The sequence below is a fragment of the Acartia tonsa genome, chromosome 4, assembly GCF_053477335.1.
Source record: "Acartia tonsa isolate MP-2025a chromosome 4, ASM5347733v1, whole genome shotgun sequence".
Classification (NCBI taxonomy): Eukaryota; Metazoa; Arthropoda; class Copepoda; order Calanoida; family Acartiidae; genus Acartia; species Acartia tonsa.
The window spans coordinates 58,242,658-58,263,769 of record NC_137263.1 but is presented as its reverse complement, the minus strand read 5'-3'; the positions used below and the strand labels follow the sequence as shown (position 1 = coordinate 58,263,769).

General features: G+C 31.6%; 1 long non-coding RNA gene across 1 annotated transcript; it reads right to left on the bottom strand.

The window, feature by feature from the left end:
* Nucleotides 1-19,594: 19,594 nt before the first annotated feature.
* Nucleotides 19,595-21,052, bottom strand: LOC145318407 (uncharacterized). The gene is made up of 3 exons (XR_013879326.1): nucleotides 20,931-21,052; nucleotides 20,239-20,328; nucleotides 19,595-19,659 (listed from the first exon to the last, which is right to left on the bottom strand). It is a non-coding gene; the product is annotated as an uncharacterized LOC145318407 (long non-coding RNA).
* Between the last annotated feature and the right edge of the window lie 60 nt (nucleotides 21,053-21,112).

Below are 21,112 nucleotides of genomic sequence, written 5' to 3'. Positions count from 1 at the left end.
CAAATTGTTATTAACAATATTCCTAGTCAACTATCATAAATAGCAGCCAAGAAAATCTTTTTTATTTTTAAGTCACTTAGACATACAGATATTTATGTATAAGAGTAGCTTCATAGCCAGGTAGAATAGGTTAATTAACGTAAGCATAAGATAAGGAAATTCTTGGAAACTAGAGAAATAAATTTTTCATATTTTTTATTATGTATAATGTAGCGCAGCTACTTCATAAACAGGGATTTAACACTTCTGGATATTTTGAACCAACCAATCAAAATTTAATAAAACCTCCCTAAACTTTTAAACAAATAATTGTGAGACCGATTTCATAAAACCATTGCAATTTAGAGTCAATTGGCTTTTTTTTATATCTACAAGGATTTTATCAATGAATTAGAGAATGCATTTAAAAAGAGGACGGCTGAAAAGATGTTTGTGTCTTGTTAACTGTAGGACCCATATGGCTCTCCTTTGCAGCTTCTTTAAACTTTTCACCATTTTACTTTTTTCTTTCTTCTACACAAGTGTTTACACACCTTCTCTACCAGTTCTACAGTTTCCCACTCAACAATTTTGACAACCCCTTTGAACCTTCTTCTACACTTATCTGCTTTTACTTTTATGTGAGGATAAGCTGTGCTTGGTTTGTATGTTATAATACTTGTTTCCTTTTTTTTCCTACACAATTTTAATAATGTTTTCTCCACGCTTAATATGAAAGATAACAATATCCACGTATTCTACAGCCATTCCATTAGTAGCGAAACTTTAGCATATTTAATAAACAGATGAAAAATAATTGATGAGAATATGCAATTTTTTGTATGCCTAACCTCTGCAGGGACCCTAATCGTTCCGGGCTATTAAGTACCCATTTTAACCTAACCAAAACATATTCTAAAATATCAATGAAACAAACAAAAAACTAGACCTCCCACTCCTTATTTTAAATTTATTTTAAATATAAGGTGGATGTTTCATTGTTTAACAAGATACTTTGTGGGAAAGTGCTGAAAAGGAAAACTAAATGTAGAAACAACAAAAAAATTTCAAAACTTGTAGAGTAGCTCAGCCTATAAATATTTTCCTCAAATAAAATGAATGTACACTTTTAGTTTTATAATCTTTAATAAGTAAACAATCACATAATTTTTATCATAACATACTAGAAATTTCAATTGACGTCATGTCCATTGAAATTTAAGTCCTATTATTCTTACATAAGGGCTGCGCCTCTAGAGGCCTATAGTGGCACTTGCGAGGGAGGGGGGGATTGAATCGACCTATTCCATTTTTTATTTTAGTTTTAAAAAGTAAAAGTAAAAATAAAAATACAATGGTTTTGGAGAGATAATATTTTTCTATGGGTGTTACCCTCGCCAAAAATAGTTATAAACCTTCCCAGGACCTATGTGAAGCTACATTTGAAGGAGAACTATATCGGTTTAGCGGTTTTCAAGATACTTTTGTACACACACATAGGTCCTGTTATTTAATTACCAGAATTTAAAATTAAAAGGATCTATGTCTGTATGTTAGTGTGTCTGTCTCCACAAAAGGATTTATAAACCGATGTAGTTCTCCTTTACAGTGTAGCTTTTTATAGGTCTTGTGAAGGTTTATGACTACCTAAAAAAAGATCCACCCCAATTTTTTTTTTTAAATAATTAAAAAAACTACATTTGTAAGTGTTGGTCGACTTGATATACACTCTCTATTTAGCCTTTGATATCTCGTAAACAGCTGAACCAATCATTTTACAATTTCCAGGGTAGTTTTTCATTGTTTCAGGGAAGATTTAACAGGGTTTGGAAATCTGTCTCCTAAAGGCAACGCTTCACACTATTGTATATTTAAATTATATTTTCCCTAAACGTTTTCCGACAATTATACAGATGAATTACACAGTATAGTTTATATACTTAAAAATCCTAATATTAAAGCTAGTAAGATAAGGAAGAATAAGGCAAACAAAACACAATTATAATAATTATAAAATTCAGCAATAATATATTTATTTATATCATAGTTTTATTGACAGTTGGCTGTGGATAAGAAAATAATTGAAGCGGTAAGCATGATCCTTCGGTACAATCAGACAGACATTCTTAAGGATATCTTTGAGATACTATATAAACCATGTTTATTTTTTTTCTAACGGCACTGAACTGTTTTCAATCCAGCGGAAATCAAATCTGGATTAAAAAGTATACAAGCAAATATGATAAGTTTTTACTGGCGAGACTTCGATAAAATTTTATGGAATGTCCATCATCAATCACCCTGTCTATTATTTTAGTTTCAGCACAGGATTTTATAACTTATTTTCACATGTTGTACAAGTGTAGTGGCTTGGCAGGATATATGCTAGTTGCGCTACTTGCGCAAATGTGATATTTTTTTTTGTTAAATATATTGTATCAATTGATTTTTGTGTAAGATATGAATCCTTGCTCAAACACAAACCGCAAGAAATCTAGCTACATGTTTATGAGCCTTCTTAACCCACCCTATCAAGGGATAAAATGGGCTAAAAAGGGAAGGTAGCCCCCCCCCCCCTCCACCAAATTGAGGTTGGGAGCGGAGCTACTCATGTACCTGTAGTTTAGATTTAAACCTTATATTGTTATAATTCTTTAATATTCTATGCTCTTTTAAACAATAAAGACATTAGTAATTCAATCAACACAATTTTGTCCCTAGGTTGTCGAAAAATAAATTATTGTAACACAGTGACTCAAAAATCAGCCATTTGATGTCATAAAAAAATTAGGGAATATCCCACCTTTTTCAGGGGTTTTCTTTCCCATTTCTCCTCTCATCTCCCTCATTTTCATGACGTCACATGGCTGATTTTTGAGTCACTTTGTCCAACTACTTTTTTTTTGCACCAATTGATACATTGGCAAGCTGTAATTGTCATGGACAATGTTATATCTGTTATTTATTCTTGTAGGTCAGAATATAATAAATGCAAAATAGTTTTTATTCAGGTGTTATATCTCTATCTTTCAACTTTTGGATTAGTTTTTGGTAGACGAATATGCAATCAATTACAGCTGCCAATATTACAGCCGTTTATAGTTAGTAAGAGAAAGCTATAGCAAAGTCTTCTAGAGACCTATGAAGGCTTCCTAAAAAGAAGAATTTAATAATTATTGAATTATATATAATAGAATAAAGAGAAAAAGAGAGAAGGAGAGCTAATAAAAAGTGCCAGAGGGAGAGAGAGAGCGAGTGAGTTATAGAGATACAGAAAGTGACAGGGAGAGAGAGCACGATAGAAGAAAGAGAGAGAGAGAGAAAGAAAGAAAGAAAGAGAGAGAGAGAGAGAGAGCGCCATAAAGAAGGAGAGAGATAGGAATAACAGAAAAAAGAGACTTTAGGCCTCACGTTTTTCTATCTTTTGTATACATACATTTAGTAAAATTATGAATAAAAGCAACCACAGAAGCAGAGCTAATTATATTAAAAAACAATTCAATGGGATAAACAATCATTAACATTTAGTTGAAACTATATAAAACTCATGTTAAAAAAAAATGTGTACCAAATTCTGACTGAAAAAAACCCCTAATTATTTATACAATAACTATTTTGGCATTCTAATAAGGATTTTTGTGTAGTTGCCACGTTTTTTTTCAGATTGTAAGTAAGTGGTATGTTTTACCAATAGGTTTAAATACGACTATTATAGTGAGCCTTGATGTGACATGTTGAGCTTCTAACAAATCTAAATAAACAATCAATTACAGAATTAATGACGAGAAGCTTTATTTTTAAACAAGGATGATAACATCCCCCATAAAGAGGGCGGCGTGCCTATTGACAGAGAGAGAGAGAGAGAGAGAGAGGGAACAATGGACTGTTTCTTACACTAGTTCCTAAAGTTTTTAAAAAGTTTTTTTTATTCGCTGGCTTTACAACTATTCGACTTTTACAATTTTTAATGAATTTTAATTGGTTGAGTATCCAAACGTTTCAACCACAAATATTATTCTACAGAAAGGGTAAATTCGTGTATTAACATTTGTGATGTACATCAATTTATCGGCCATTTACTTATCTCTTTAGATCCCTGGTCTATTGAGCATTCAAATTCCCACCCCCATATTTTGTTTTTAAATAAATTGGTTATTTGTTTATTTATTTGGGTACTGGGTAGCCCCGCAGGGTAAAGGTACTGCAAGATTAGGCCTCATAGGGTTAAAGTCCCCTGCATGGGTAAGGCTAAGGAAAAACTTTTACTTTCTATATCCAATTTATTTAAAGGATAAAGCTACAGCAATACCAACTCATCTATGCCCTTTCCTGATAACATTTGTCTGTAAGTTCTGAAAGCAAAACACATAAACAGATTTTTTATGTCAAATTTAAGTAGTATTTAACCCCGACTGTGCGGTTTAATATAATGTTTTACTATGCTTCTATGGAATAAATTCAAACTGTCCCAATTAAAAGTGAAGTTTTTCTATAATTAGGCTCAGTCTGTCTTTTTGTTAATCAAGACATGTTAGAATTGTTTTATCGAATTCAAACTTTACATTATGATTCCTAAACCAATTAGCTACAAATTAGCAACTCTATAACCGTTACTAGAAACTCAATTTAAATGTGCTGATTTCTAACTTTTTTTACAACAATTCTATATATGACATGATTATCCTATTCATATGACTTTGTGTAACTATGACTGTGAGGTACAATATACTAAGCGCGTCATCTCTATAATCAAATCCTTAAAAATGTAATTATTTCCTTTTACTATATTCTGTATTTACGCACCTTTGCAACAAACTACATATTAATGTTTTGCTTGTTAAGTTTAAAAATTCTACAAGAGTTAATATTTGTTTGACCTTCAGATTTTAAGGCTTTTCTTTCATGGCAATTATCATCCTTGTTTTAAAATTAAATGTCCTTCCCTGCCTGTTTTAATGTTCAATTTTTCGTTTCTTATCTTTTTGTTTTGTAACTAAGCATTTTAAACAATTTTACTCTCGAAATTTCAATTGAATATATGATAAAGTTCACGTTTTTTGATGCATAATTTTTATCAATGTTTTGTTTTTCTCCTCAACACTAGAGGCTTCGCATGCATAGGCCTCTAGGAACACTTTCAAGAAAGGTATGGGGAGGGGGATGGGGGGGGATGGGTAGGTTGAGATGAAAGATCTATAGCATAGATGTATTGTATATTCTACCTCCCCCCTTTCAATGACCTTTTTTGCTGCTATCAAATTGTTTTCTGCTTCTTGACTGTGTTGGTATTCCCGTTACCATTGGTTGATTTTCAAAGACCCAATTGAGAGTTGGCATAAGGTCATTGCAATAGGAAAATATAGTTATTTAAACCTTTTTCACTCTCTAGTGTTTTACTCTTATGTTGAGATCGATTCCCTTGCTTTCAAGTAGATATTTTTTCTGGAGGGGGGGGGGGTATTTTTATTAGTCATCCTAATGCTTTTGTATTAACGTAACCACGATCCCTCAGTAACACACCGAATAGCCTAAAACCTGCTTATGACCATACCCACAATTCCCTAAACAGCATGGAGTCATTGATCCAGCAGTTTACAAAACTTTACTGGACAAAAGTTAAATCAATATTTTAATGTCAGAATCTCTGTGTTTTCAACATTTTAATGAAACTGTACAAAAACTGACTCTGAATCTACCCGTCATCAATAAATTATTTGTGTAAAATGGCCACATTATTACAATAAATATCTATAATATAAAGTGTGTCTAAAGCTTAAGCTCTTGATAACCGATCAGGTTCTACTCTTCAGGGAATATACATGCTGATTCGTTGATGGGTTCAGGCTATTTTCTTGAGGGGTAGGACTTCTCCAACTCAAAAAAAGAAAAAACCCTGCAATTTTTAAAAAATTTAAAACAAATAAGCATAAACTAGTTCTATTATATAAAGTAGTAAGCTTTTTTGTCTGAAGCAAAGGATCTCCTTAACCGCTGAACCGATATGGTACTCCTTCACAGTGTAGCTTGGCATAGGTCATTTTAAGGTTTATAACTATTTTTGGGGAAAAAATTAATATAAATGAAAATGAAGGTGCCCCTAGAGTCCTCTAGGGGCGTAGCAACTAATTTAGTTATAACACGTAATTAGAAATTCTAATGAATAAGCAAGGTTATGCAAAGATAACAAAAAAAGATACGTGTCTAAATCTTGAACTTTAATGTGTCCACGTTTATCTAAAATACAAAGTAGAATGATGTCTGTCTGTCTGTCTTTCCATCTGTCCGTCTGTCTGTCTGTCCTTCTGTCCGTTTGTCCATCTGTCTGTCTATCTGTCTAAATCTTAAGATCTCTGTAACCACTAAAACGATGGGGCTCTACTCTTCAGGGAATATACCCACTGGTCCTGTGATGGTTTTAAGCTATTTTCTTTTTCCCTCTCTCACCTTAATTTCTTCTAGGGGCGTAGCCGCTAGTTTGTAATACATAATATTTATAAGTTATAAAACGTAGTTAGAAATCCCAGTGTATGTATATAAGATAAAAAAAAGCATTGAAACAAGAATTGATATATTATTACATGGATGTTGCACCAGATTTTCAGGTACTGTAATAAAGCAACGCTCTCAGCTGGCTAAAATAATGATACCCCCCATCGAACCTCCTTTACCATCCAGCAAGCTAAATTGACGATAAATTTACCCCTGTCAATATGTGTATATCCATGTATCTATAATACAAAGTAGCTTGATGTCTGTCCGTCTGACCGTCTGTCTGTCCGTCTGTCTGTCCGTCTGTCTGTCCGTCTGTCTGTCCGTCTGTCTGTCCGTCTGTCTGTCCGTCTGTCTTTCTGTCCCTTACGATCTTGGTAACCACTGAACCGATTGGATTCAGGGAATATACCTACTGGTCCTGTGGTGGTTTCAGGCTATTTTCTTGGGGGTTGGGACACCCCCAACCCCCCCAAAAATAAAAAAAATCCAACCCTGAAATTTGTTTTTTTACATTTTTTGTAAAATCTCAGTAACTGCTGATCAAATTGGGCTCTACCCTTCTGGGAATATACCTACTGGTCCTCTGGTGGTTTTAAGCTATTTTTTTGGGGGGTGGGACACCCCAACCCCCCAAAATATTTCTATTAAGGAGGGTTGACTTCCCAAAACTATATAGGGCGAAGCCCCTAGAGGCTAGGGGCGAAGCCGCTAGTAATATATATCCAATTAAACATGAATTGAAAATGGAATGGAAAATTCCTAAGTAAAAGTATTCTGTTAAAATGTTATATAACTTATAATATGAAGATAACAGAACTAAAAGTGTATATTTTAAGGTCATTTTAATTCTCAAACAAACATCCTATTAAAAAACGTATTCTTATTTTTTTACTGCAGCTTAAAATTTTAAAGGATTTTGAACTGATTGAGTTCTTTATTTTAAGGAAACTTCAAATAGGTTCTGGAATGGTTTCAGGCTATTTTTATTTTTTTTTGCTTTTCCCTATTCATACCCTTTCAAATGCAGAGCCCTTAGTAACTGGAGGCGCAGCCGCTAGTCAATTATAAAGTATTCTTCTGTATAACTCACTTTGTCTGTCCATTCATCAGTCAGTCTGTCTGTTTATCCATCAGTCTGTGTGTCTGTCTGTATGTTGAATACATCCCATACTTGAAGTCAATCTAATCCTTATAATAAATTAACAGGATGTTTGTCTGTCTAAATGTTTTTACTGCAGGATCTCGCTAACCGCTGAAACAATATGGTTCTCCTTTACAGGGTAGCTTCTCAAAGATCCTGGAAAGGTTAATAACTATTTTGGGGGAGAGTACCACCACCCTCTTAAGAGAAATCGCCCCTAGAAAAAACCCTCCCAAAATTTATTATTTATTTTTCTTTTCAAATCTAAAATAAAATAAATTAGGTATTTTATTCAACCCTTTCCTCAATTGCGCCAAGATGCCTCTAGGGGCGTAGTTGCTGGTATAAACTAAAATATTATTAAGGCCTTTTACAGTATGGCTACCAAACCGATTAATATCTGCTGGATTAAAACAGCTTCTATGACATACTAAAAAATTCATTTATGGTATAGTACTATAGCCAGTTTCCTAATCGTAATATTAATACCAGTTTTGTTAGTCTGGGCCTTCTTCCCCTAGGAGTTTTAATACTGGTTTTAATCTTATAACTTAATATCCGCGGACAGCTGCCTATAATACGATGTCATAAATAACTATTAAAGCGATCATTAGCTTTATAATGCAGGGATGGAGGGGACATTGGCTGTTTATTACACTAGTCCCCAATGTCTTAAATTAACGTTTTCCTATTCATTAGCTTAAAAACCTTGGGCGACTTTTATCAATTTTGATTGGTTGATTCATCAAGTTGAGTGTTTAAACATTTAACTACAAATTGTAATTGTGTATCAACATTGATGATGTGTATCAATTTATCAACCATTGTCTTTTTCCTTTAGATCACTGTGCATTATGAAAGTCGCAACCACTTTTTAATGAAGCCATATAGTAGACATAAACTTTTGAAAAGATATATCGATAAAATGCTGATATAGTTTTGACAGGGGAGAGAGAGAAATAAATATAAAGAAGAATAATGACAATAAGACAGAAAGTGAGATAAAATAACAGGAATAAGGGAAATAAATCTAAAATAATATCTTTACTACAAAGCGATGCCCTCCAAATTTATGTACATCCCCAATGATAATACATAAAATAAGACTTTATGTAGATTAAAATTATTGGTTGACACTTTTGAACATTCAACTCAATGAATCAACTAATGAAAATTTACTAAAGTCCCAAAGTTGTTAAGCCAAGGAATTATAAAATTTGGGGACTAGTGTAATAAACAACCCATTGTCCCCTCTCTTTCTGTATGCTACGCATTTAAAAATGCAAAAATATAATAAATTATAAGATTTAAAGTTTATTATCCAAATAATATGCTTCAGTTTGTGCAAGGAAATCAAATGAGAGGAGGGGGTATACGTTCCCAAAATGTTTTAACATTATACATTTTAATTAAACCCATCCCTCTATGCCAATATCATCCTCAGAAATTAGATAGGGGTAATAACTACCATCCTAAAAATTCTTTTAAAACCCGACAAAAAAATTGTCTATAGCCCTTAGTTTTAACAAATCAGATGAATTTATTTAACAAAATGTGGGGCTAATCATCCCCCCCCCCCCCGTTTCGTGGGGATATTCCCCCATTTGAACATTACCTTAGGACTAAAATTTTCGTGCGATATTTGTAACCCCCTCCCCCCCCCCCCCAAAAAAAATATCTATATTATAAAAAAAACAACATTGAACGTCTTTCTTTGTCTTCATAAAGATATTACCAATCCTCAAAAAGAATCAGCAAAAATGTAGAAAAAAAACATTACAGACCCACAAACAAACAGACAGACCAATCTACACATAGTAGAGTAACAGAGCTACAATTACAACGAGGTATCAACAATTAATATTTATCAAATATTACAAATATTTTAAAGGAAGCCAGCAAGAAATACCACGCTTTAACTGCTGAAAGACTGCCACAAGTAGACCAAATACCCCAAATTTGAAGCCTTCAGCTTCTATAACAAAAAAGTTCTAGGCATTTTAAAATGACATTTTATGTACATAAAAATTTTGAAAGAATTGCAATGCTCATGTTGAAAACTTTGAAATTAAACTACGTGGCCTAGAAACAAAATTATAAGCTTATTTTTGTCATAAATTTAGGTTTCCAGCAACTAATTATATTTTTACAATAAAAATACCCATTTTTATAGTCAAAATCATTAAAAAAAATTAAGTTTTACTTGCGTTGTACCGAATGTACTGTAGCCAATCAGAAGGCTGAATCAGCTTAACAACCAATCACAGCTAAGCTTGTATTAGTTTACCCCTTTGTTTCCGCTATGATTTTCGTTTTAAAATGCAATCTAAATCGAATTTTTTTCATAGATTTTGACTATGAAATGTGGTGTTTTTATTGTAAAAATGTAATCAGTTACATGCAATCTAAGTTACTGACAAAGATAAGGTTATAATTTTGTGTCTAGGCGACGTAATTTAATATTGTTTTTTCTTTTATGAGCATTGGAAATCTTTCAAAAATTCCATTGTACATAAAATGCTATTTTGAAATGCCTAGAACTTTTTTGTTATTGAAGCTGAAGGCTTTAAATTTGGGGTACTAGTTCTTCTTGTGGCAGTCTTTCAGCAGTTAAAGCGTGTTATTTCTTGCAGGCGTCCTTTAAATCACAATAATTAAATTATTTTGGATGGTGGTGTGAGGGGCATGCACAGGAAAGGCAAGGATGAGCGGGGGGGGGGGGGGGGTATGGTGTTTTTAAATTCTTCTCTTGGGAGAGGTGTGGTGAAATCCTCTCTGGTAGCTGATTGGTAGCTGCCAATCACTTAAATAAATATATATTAATTAGAAATAATAATAATGAAATTTAGTTTTCAATTAAATTATTTTTAAAAGCAATGTTTTTTTTTCTGCAATAAGGAACAGTTCGCCTGTCTGTCCCATAAATCTCTTAATTTAGTCATTTAAGAATCATCCTATTGATTTCTAACTTTGAATAGTGATTCCTATAATGATTAGATACAATTCAAAAGGAGTAGCATCATTAACAGAAACTTAAAATTTTATCTTACTTTCATGTTTATTTTTTATAGTTTGTTTGAATAATGATTTTTTGTGCAGGATTTGGCACAAAGTGATTTGGTTTGTTTATCTTCGCTTTTAAGTATTTTGTATCCTTGTTATACATACTTAAAATATTATTCCTTCTTGTCCTAGGAATCATTGTTTCAAAAAAACTTTCTAGTAACAATTATCGAGGTACCTAATCGTATCTAACTTGAATCATCATTTTAATGGACGTATGGACGTCCCTAATTGTGAAAAAGCTTTTCTTTTAAAGACTCTTTTACCTGTTGTTGGTGCATCTTCTATGTGTGTGGCCTGTGTTAAGGATAGTAATAATTTTCCTGAAAAGAAAAAAATAACATAAAATTGGAGTTTCATTATACATAAACCAAATAGATTTGAGTATTTATTTCAATAATGATTCCTAAGAGGATAGGACACTATGTCTTATGCTTTGTTGATCTCCGATTTTATAGATGTCGCATCCTTGTTTATCTATTCCCCCATTTCATGCTGAATTTTAAAAACTTTTGTACCTGTTGTGCTGTATCCTCTAGATGTTTGGCTTATAGTCTACAACAGGAATAAGGTTAAGCCAAATAAATCTAAAAAAGTTTGTGGGGGGGGGGGGGCAGATAAAAATATCGTCAATTTTACTAAGAGTTGTTCCCCAAGAGACAGCTGAAATCTTGTATAGGTTTCGTGATTTTCCCCTGAATAAATTTCATTGCTGATATAAGTTGATGACTGTATCCTCTAGATGGGTGGCCTATAGCCGCAAATTTTCCTGAAAAGAAAAGAAAAACTTTATACATTATACATAAACTACATGAGTTATATGAATATCAGGGAGGGAGATGACAATGACAATCAAATGATTCTACAGGTCCTTCTCTATCCCAAGGTTTATAAGAAAGAATTAATTGGGGTAAATCTATTTTTCATCTTTTATTCCATCCCTTTTCCCTGTAGATTAGAAAAATATAATTTTATATAAATGAAAAGTGAGAGATAATCTTTATAGTTATATGAATATCAGGGAGGGAGATGATAATAACAGGTTAATTATTCTGTAGGTCCTTCTTATTCCCATTATTTATAAGCTACCTAAGAGATGTTATGAATGTTGCATCCTTGATTACCTACACTCCCCTTTAATTCCTAATTTAGATAAAAAAACTGTATACCTGTTGTTGGTGTCTTCTATGTGTGTGTCCTATGTGTGTGTCCTATGTCAACAAGGCCAACCTTGCCTGAAAAGAACAAAAAACATCATTTTCTTGGTGGGTGCCATTATACATAAATAAATTATTCTGCAAGTCACAATAAGGGCTACCCAAGTTAGAATTCTACAGTTGATCGGGTGTAGCTACATTTTTTTATATCTATTATTCCATCCCTTGTTCCCTAGAGATTTTAAAAAATATAATTATATCTAAATAAAAAGATATATATACCTTGCAACTATAATGCGTGGCCTTTCTGTATGACAAAATGATAAAGACTAATAACAGTGTGATAAGCATTTATTATAAATATGTTCAACAAAACCGTAAAAAAGAAGTGTTGTTTTGATTATTCTATATAACATAGATACAGATTTTTACATCTTAATAGACGATCAATTTATGTGTATCTATTTTAATTAGAGTACCTCTTATGCTTATTAAAACAATTGGTTTAAAAGTTTGAACACTGCTAGTTTGAAATCATTTATCAAGATTCAATAAAAGTACCAAGCCGGTGATTGAGGAAGCCTACTAATCAAACTTTTGGCTAAAAAATCAATTAATCTAGGTTTTATACAACAATCCTATTCTGTAAATGTAATGTTGACTGTTTGAGTGTGTGTTCGCCCTGAAAGATGGTGGAGAGTAAAGGGGGGGGGGGGGGGGTAATTGTGCAATCAACTGGAGAAACATATACCCCGTCAATTTTTTCTTAATGATTAAAAAATCATTTTTGGGGAGGAGGGACTATTAAAATGACAATAAATCAAAATTCAGCGTGGAGTGACATTGTAAAAACACCATTAGGCACAACAACATATCTATAGTTGGGTCTAAAGACTAATATTGTGTTGGTGTCATATTTTGGGGTTAGGTAAAACTTGTATTGTGATATATCAATTTTACAAACTCAAAACCAGGTATGATTTTAAAAAGAATGCATTACTTAAAGAAAGGATTTAGAATATACGTGGATATTATGACAGGAGAAAAATTGGCTTCAATTCAGGTTGCAGTATCCCCTTGCATTTATTAGTATGGCAGTTTATCAAGTAGGAAGAGGGGATTTGGTAAAGGAGGGGGATGGGTAAGATCGTTATTTTAGCTCACTGCAGAGTTCACTTAATTATAGAACATGAAAATTTGGTGTAAGATCCAAAAAATAATAAATCCATTACTTAAAGTTAAACAAAGTATAAAAAAGCAAAGCTTATCAACTAAAACAGACAACAAACTAACATTCAATATGATTAAGTACATTCATTATTAAGCATTTAGAAGTCCACACAAAATTAAATTTAAAATTTGAATATTTTGTCCTAGTAATCAGTAAAATAATTATTTTATAAGAAAATAGCTTTAACATTTGCGTTGGTACCTATGGATGTTGTTATCCTTGATTTGATATTATGTCCCATGAAATGTTTTATCTTTATCATGAAGGACAAGCATGACTGTTATAAAATATAATAGTAAAATGCATAGAAACATGCGGATTTGCCCCCCACAAAATTGATTTCTGTTTTATTAAAGACAAGCGGTTTCAGCCCTAGCCTCTAGGGGCTTTGCTCCAAGAGGTATGATCAAACCAATTTTTCGTAATTTAGATTTTAAAAAATAAATCTAAAAAAAATTTTTTTAGGGGGGTATTTTTATTTTTTGGGGGGGTTGGGGGTGTCCCACCTCCCAAGAAAATAGTTATAAACCTTCCCGGGACCTATGAGAAGCTACCCTGTAAAGGAGAACCCGATCGGTTCAGCGGTTAGCGAGATCCTTTGCTACAAACAAACAAACAAACAGACAAAAAGACACACAGACAAACCAACAGACAGACATCGTTCTACTTTGTATTATAGATAACAAATATTTTTTCAGTATGGCTTCTAAACCGATTAACATCCGCTGGATTAGAATAAATAATTAATTAATGTATTGTAATGTATCACACACCCCACCCGAAGGCGTGTTAGGTTAGAAAAAACCCCCCGTGGAAACGGTTTACACAGGATGTACCAGGACCTTATGGTGGTTTCAGAACATGCTTTCCCTAAATTGAATTAGTAGCTTCCCATAGTAGAAAATTTTAAAATTACTTTTGGTGATCAAATTTTACTTTTATTTTTAGAGTACCTTCACCTAACCTCCTTTATTGTCTTATTTTGTCTTCCATGTTCATCATGTAAATTCCTTCACATTACGGTTGAATTGACAGATATTGGAGCTTTCTAAAAAGGTCTCTAACAATTTTCTAGCTCTAATACTTTTTGAGATACCTTATTTCAAAGTTTTGCTGTAAAATCATCTTTTACACAACAAATAGGTGAAACGTAGAATTAGATATTTTAGAGAAAATTACAATTATCTTCATATAAATCTCTCTAGTATTGCTCCAAATTGACCAAATAGGACAGTTAAGGTACCTAAAACTATCTACATTCAATGGACAATCCAAATTCATACTTACAAAGACTATATAAGCCAATAGGAGTAAGCTGAAGTGATTTTTAAAAATACTAAAGAATAAAAAAATCCTGTTTTTTTTAAATAAATTGATATTTAATAGACTCTAGCAAGGATTTGAAGGTAAGTTATAGTGTATAAAGTTGTCACTTTGTAATTAGAAAGCCAATAAAACACAATCATCTGATATTTTGAACAAATAGAAACATATCTTTTAAAAAATAGACATAATCATTGTAAATAAACCAAAAATTGCTTAGAATTGTAAGCATTTCCAACAGTTTACAAATGTAATTTACTAATTCTAGTAATTTTTATCTAAGAATAGTTGATTGGCCTTTTTAATTCTTTACAACCTCATGAAACAAAATTAGTTTTTGCCACCTTAACTAAGTAAACATAGTAATTAAAAGACTTTCATGGATGATCTCACATATAATAAAAGAAACAATTTATTCTTAGGCAACAAATTTTTTGTTAATATACACCATTAGTTACTCTAAACTAGTACTGAGATGTTTAAAAATATTAAATCATTATTAGATATGAGTTTCTTGTTCCTTAAAACACCTTTTACATTAAAAAATGTCTTACAAGTGATTTTTAATTAAAGTTAAATTACATTTGTTTCTTTGATATTACATTTTAGCATCCTCCTGTCAACTTATAAAGTCTTAAAAAGTATGTATTTGGATTGTCCATTGAATGTAGATAGTTTTAGGCACCTTAACTTTCCAATTTGGTCAATTTGAAGCAATGTTAGAGAGATTTATATGGAGATACTTCTAATTTTCTCTAAAGTATCTCATTTTATTTTTCACCTTTTTGTTGTGTAAAAGATTATTTTACAGCAATACTTTGAAATAAGATATCTCAAAAAGTATTAGAGCTAGAAAATTGTTAGAGACCTTTTTAGAAAGCTCCAATATCTGTCAATTCAACCGTAATGTGAAGGAATTTACATGATGAACATGAAAGACAAAATAAGACAATAAAGGAGGTTAGGTGAAGGTACTCTAAAAATAAAAGTAAAATTTGATCACCAAAAGTAATTTTAAAATTTTCTACTATGGGAAGCTACTAATTCAATTTAGGGAAAGCATGTTCTGAAACCACCATAAGGTCCTGGTACATCCTGTGTAAACCGTTTCCACGGGGGGTTTTTTCTAACCTAACACGCTTTCGGGTGGGGTGTGATCATAGACAATTTTCTGCGAGTATTGGAATAAAAAAATCACAAATCAATACCAATTTAAGTAGCCTGGTCCTTCGGCCTAGCGGGGCCAACAAAACTTGATTTTATAATTTTTCATATTTCTATCTGCAGAGACCTGTCTATAATACAATGCAATGAATAACTATTACTAATGTGGGGTAAATATATTAATAAGTAGATGGTAAATGAGACACAATAATCTTACCAAATAAAAAAGCTTTTTACTAAAAACTATTTACAGCTAACTTTTAAATCTATTACTCTATGCCCTAGCCTATATCTTCACGCCTATTTTATTAAAATAGCCAAAAACCTACCCTAGACATATTTTCCATAACATTGAGGAACAATTGGTGCTTCAGATCCTTACAGTATGTGAGGTTTAAAAGGATTTATTTACAGGCGTTTGTCTCCAAATGACCTATGGTAGGGCCATCTTATAAAGTAATCAACCATTAATAGACAACCAACTCTTTAGATGTCCAATTTGTTGTACCTGTTATTAGCAAAAGCATTTCTTATATGTAAAAAAATACATTCATATTTTAGCTTATCTAATAATTAAAATTTGTTAGATATTGAACCCATCAACTTTTCAAATTTTATAAAGCTTGATACCGTTTCCAAGTCAGTTTTGGGCCATTTTTGATCTTTAGTTTGATAGTTTTAGGCTATATTTTTCCCTCTGTATCTCGTTGAACTTATGCATCCAGCCGCTGAAAAAGTTTACAAACACAAAACAAAAAGAAAAGTAACAAGATTTGTGTGTGTGGGTCTCTGTGGGTCTGTGTGTGTGTGTGTGTGTGTGTGGGTCTCTGTGGGTCTGTGTGTGTGTGTGTGTGTGTGTGGGTCTCTGTGTTTGCGTGTTTGTAGCAAAAGATCTCACTAACAGGTGAACCGATATGGTTTCCTTAGCAGTGAAGCTTCACATAGGTCAAGGGAAGAATTATATCTATTTTAGGGGAGAGTACCATTTAAAATTTAAGTCATTTGGCCCTCATTTCACTTCCCTAGTGCTAAGTTAACCTTGAACAAATTTGTTGTTAAAAAAGTTAAAAACAACATGTTTAAATATGACGTACAGACACGGTAATTCTGGTAATGAGTTGCTACGCTTTTTTACCAAACTACTACATGAACATAACATGCAAAGTTTGAAATTAGGACAAAATTTACATATTTAGAATTAACAAAATAAGCAGTTCTGGAAGTTCGGACCAACCCTATTTATAGAAAAGCTTCGCCTTAGAGATTGAGAGAGAGAGAGAGAGAGAAAGAGAGAAAAAAAGGTAAGAGAAGGAAATAGTGAGAGATTAAGAACTTTTAGAGATCATTGATACTGGCATAGTAGACATAAAGAAGGGAAAAAGCTGATCACTAATTTAGAGTAGCTTTGCCAATAAATTTGTTTTTAAACATTTGTGAATTTCTAGTATTTAAATTTTTAGTGTTATAATGTTATCTCGCTAAAACAAACATTGAGAGCAATTTAATTTGCTGAAGAATAACTTAATAATCCAAAGGACACCCTTCATCCCCCCCCCCCCCTCAATATTATAATATTGGTCCTTCCCTTAGGAGCTTTATATAATCATAATATTAATGTGAAACACTAGAGGGGGAAGGGGTTACATAACTGTATCCACCCATCCCAATGACCTTGTGCTGACTCTCAATTGGGTTTTTTGAAAATAGAATATTTCATCAAACATAAGCCAAGTAGCAATAAACAATTTGCTAGCAGACGAAAAAAGTTACTGGAATAGTGGTGCAGGTAGTAATTGGTATATACATTTACATTACAGATCTGTTATCATAATAATTAGGTGCTTGCCCATAGAGAACCCTATTGAGTACTAGGATTCCCCTCAGTATCATTTTTTTAAAAAAGGTATTGGATAATCTTGATTGATTAATTCATTTCGAAATAGATAATTTTGCAGACAAAAATACAGGGAGGGAGGGGACTGTTTATTACACTAGTCCCTAAAATTGTATAATACTGTTTTCTTATTTATTGGCTGAACAACTTTTTTGAATTATTATTCTTCCATTAAGATCCAAACATTTCAACAACTAATTTGTTTACTATCATTGGGGATTTACACCAATTTATTGGCCATTGTCTTACCCATGCAAAAATATGAATTTCAGGAAATAAGGAGAAAATTCTTGATGTAGTCAATACTAATTTTTTTAACGCATTTTCAGGGACTTTTGCAGAAAATTTAAAATAAGACCCTTTGCCTTATCCATTAAGATCCCTGATGAATATAGAGTCACAGCACTTTCAATATTGAAACAAAAGAATTTCCTAGAGATCAAAAGAACATTTTTTTTGTTTACAGCAGATAGGATCTGAAGGGATAAGACAATAATGTTGTAATTATGATAAAATTACCACTTTATAGATTTAACTACCATATGAAAAGTTTGTCTCTGCTAAGATTTATTCCCAATAATAAAGATAGATTTTTATAACTTTGAATATTTTTACAATTTACAGTCCAAGGCCCCCCTCCCTATCTATACTATAATATATATATAATATAGATATACTATGCTAAAAACATTAAAATACTAAAATTTGACGGCTGTAGCTGTCGCTGGTGGTAGATGTTTCTTTTTTTAAAGCTACCAAATATTCTCGATTAAATGCTGTTTGTTGCAGCTACTATTTCAGTTTTGCAGAAGCTGTTAATAAATATTAAATCATCTACAGCTGTTAAAAGCAGTTTAGTGAGATGACTGTGGCTGATATATACCAATTGGATGGTTTCCACAGGAACGCAGCTGATGATGAGGCTTCTGTATGCTAATAAATGTCAAATTACATTAATAGTATTTTTATTTAATTTTCATTTTTTTCTATTTCTTATTATTTTTATTTTTTGATTAGTTAAATATTGATTAAACTCTCCCTTTTATTAATATGAACAGAGACAGATTAAGATAAAGAAACTGTAACACATTAGATACTGAAAAATATGTTGATACTATTTCTTTACAATGATTTCAGACACAACTTATTTATAGAGTATCTTGTCAAGTCATTTAAATTTTTTATTATTTGATTACTTTTTACTGCTGTTTTGTTTACTTTTTACTGCTATTTTGTTAGGCACATACCAATAATTAGGAGATAACAGGGAATATTTTGTTTCTTAACCAGACATAACACAAAAAAAGTATTAAAACTTAACCAATTAATAACAATTTAAGATTTATTATTCAAGCCTTTATTCATAAGAAGCAACATAATATCTGTAATTACAATTTACATACAGATGGTCTTTTGTAATTGCATATCCAATCACCCCATGTGCCATCATCAGAATATACCTACAAATACACATAACACATATTCTAAATCTTATGTTTGTATTATATAAACTTTGTTCAACTCCCATACTGTTACTTTAGCAACATAAGAAATATTTTATACTACAAATATTAAAATTATCATGTGGTAAATTTTAGTTTACAATAGTTATGCTATATTTTAGTTATAACTTTAACAATAATATCAACCAAATTTACCATCTTAAAGGAATACATTTGTTGTAAGTCTTTGATATTTTATATTTAGTTAGACTGGTAATTGTATTTGATATCAAAGTGTACCACTAAGATTTCCATTTAGATATTTTTTAAGGTTAAGAATACCATTTTTATAGGTTTTATACAAAAATATTGAATCATGAAAAGAATACAAAGTAAAGGATTTTTTGCTATTTTCACCCTAGCATTTCTCCTATTTCTAGCAACTGCAGTGGCTCTAACCCTGCAGGGCCAAATTTCTAACCATGGGGGGCAATCATTAACATTTACCTAACTTAAAATAACATATCAAAAGCTACTATGAAAATAGGACAAAACCCATTACTTTATCTTCTTTCCATGATTCAAAATATTTTGTAATATATATATTATATGTATCTACAGACAACTCTACATGAACTTACTCAAGAAATATTGAGAACAAAAATATGATTTTTGTTTTAATTTCTCAATAAGAATAAGAAATTAACTTACAAAAACACAGTTTTCACTTCTACCTCCATTTGGGTAATTCTTGTACCAGTTTTTGTATTCAACTGAAATAAAAAAATAGTAATTATAATTAATACAAACAAAGCTCTTTTAAGAAATATGTGAATATGAAAAAAACGCATTTTTATTTGATCCTAAAGATTTGACTAAAGTAGAGGCACTGTGTGTTTTTGTCAGTGTATCTTTTGTCTTGCAACCTGCTGGACCAATATGGCCATAATTTACAATGTAGAGTCTTATAGGTCGTGGAAAGACTTTTATCTACTTTGTTGGTATACCTTAAACCACCAACTTCCCTCCTATCCCCCTTTCTATATGATGGCTTTTTTGGAATATATATTTCTTCTATGATTAGCTTTAATGTTATAAGCAAAGAATCTCTATAATCAAGTTGTAAATTGTAAGTTTGTCCATTATAAGGCATCCTGTATTTAAATAATCTTGGGATAGATTTGTAAGGAATTTTGATTCAAACTTCTAACTAATAGTGAATATTAATTGCATTGTTGTTCTACATTTGTTAAGGTTTGTAGGTCTGTTAATCTGATGGGTTAAGTTTTGCTTTTATATAAAATTTTATTTACTGTATTATGTTTTAAAGATATAAAAAGTGTAAACTTTACCTGAGGTTTCATCAGCCCATACGAAAGACCCCTCTTGGGCTTGATCATTCAAGCCAATCCAAATCCGGGAACTTAATGATTTAGCGATGCCTAAATAGATTTTAAGAAATATAATATAAAAATCTACCAATAGCTTTTCCCCTAGCATTTAGGTACTTTTAATGATGAGAATAAAAGCCACAGACATACAGAATGGATCACTATAAAGCAGAATTAAAGTATTCCAGCTATTTCAGATGGAATTGCTTATAATCTTCTTATTTCGATATATTAATCATAATTAAAATCTTTTCTATTCTTTTCATTTACTACATTTAAATATTATGCTGTTCATTTCTAATGAGTTTATACCATGACAATTGACCCCCAAATTTTGAAAATATGTAAAATGTTTACCATATCAACTTTATATAACTTTCCTTTAATAAACATAATAATCTGGAGAAATATTGTTATATACTTTTTGTTGTAAATTTAATTGTGTACTATGCATTTGTATTCGGCTGTTTAGAATAAGGTAGTAAGCTTAGTTTTGTTTTAATTTGACCATTCAACTTTAGGACATTGGTAACCTTGTTGGCATTTTAGACAAACAAACTACGTAAAATTTTTTCTTTATTTTTTTCTCAAATGCTTGACATTTTTGTGTAGTGATTTATTTTGTAAATTTTAAATCATTAAAATTATCTTACTGTATACAAAATCGTTTTCTTGCTGTGAGTGGATGCTTATTAATTCAGCATTCCACCCATGACATTTCTCTCTGGCAACATCCCATCTAAGATCTTCTTCAATTATTTTGTAGCAAATTCCTAAATAGAAAAAAAGGTTAAAAAAATTGCTTACACACATGATCACAAAAAGATATTGAGAT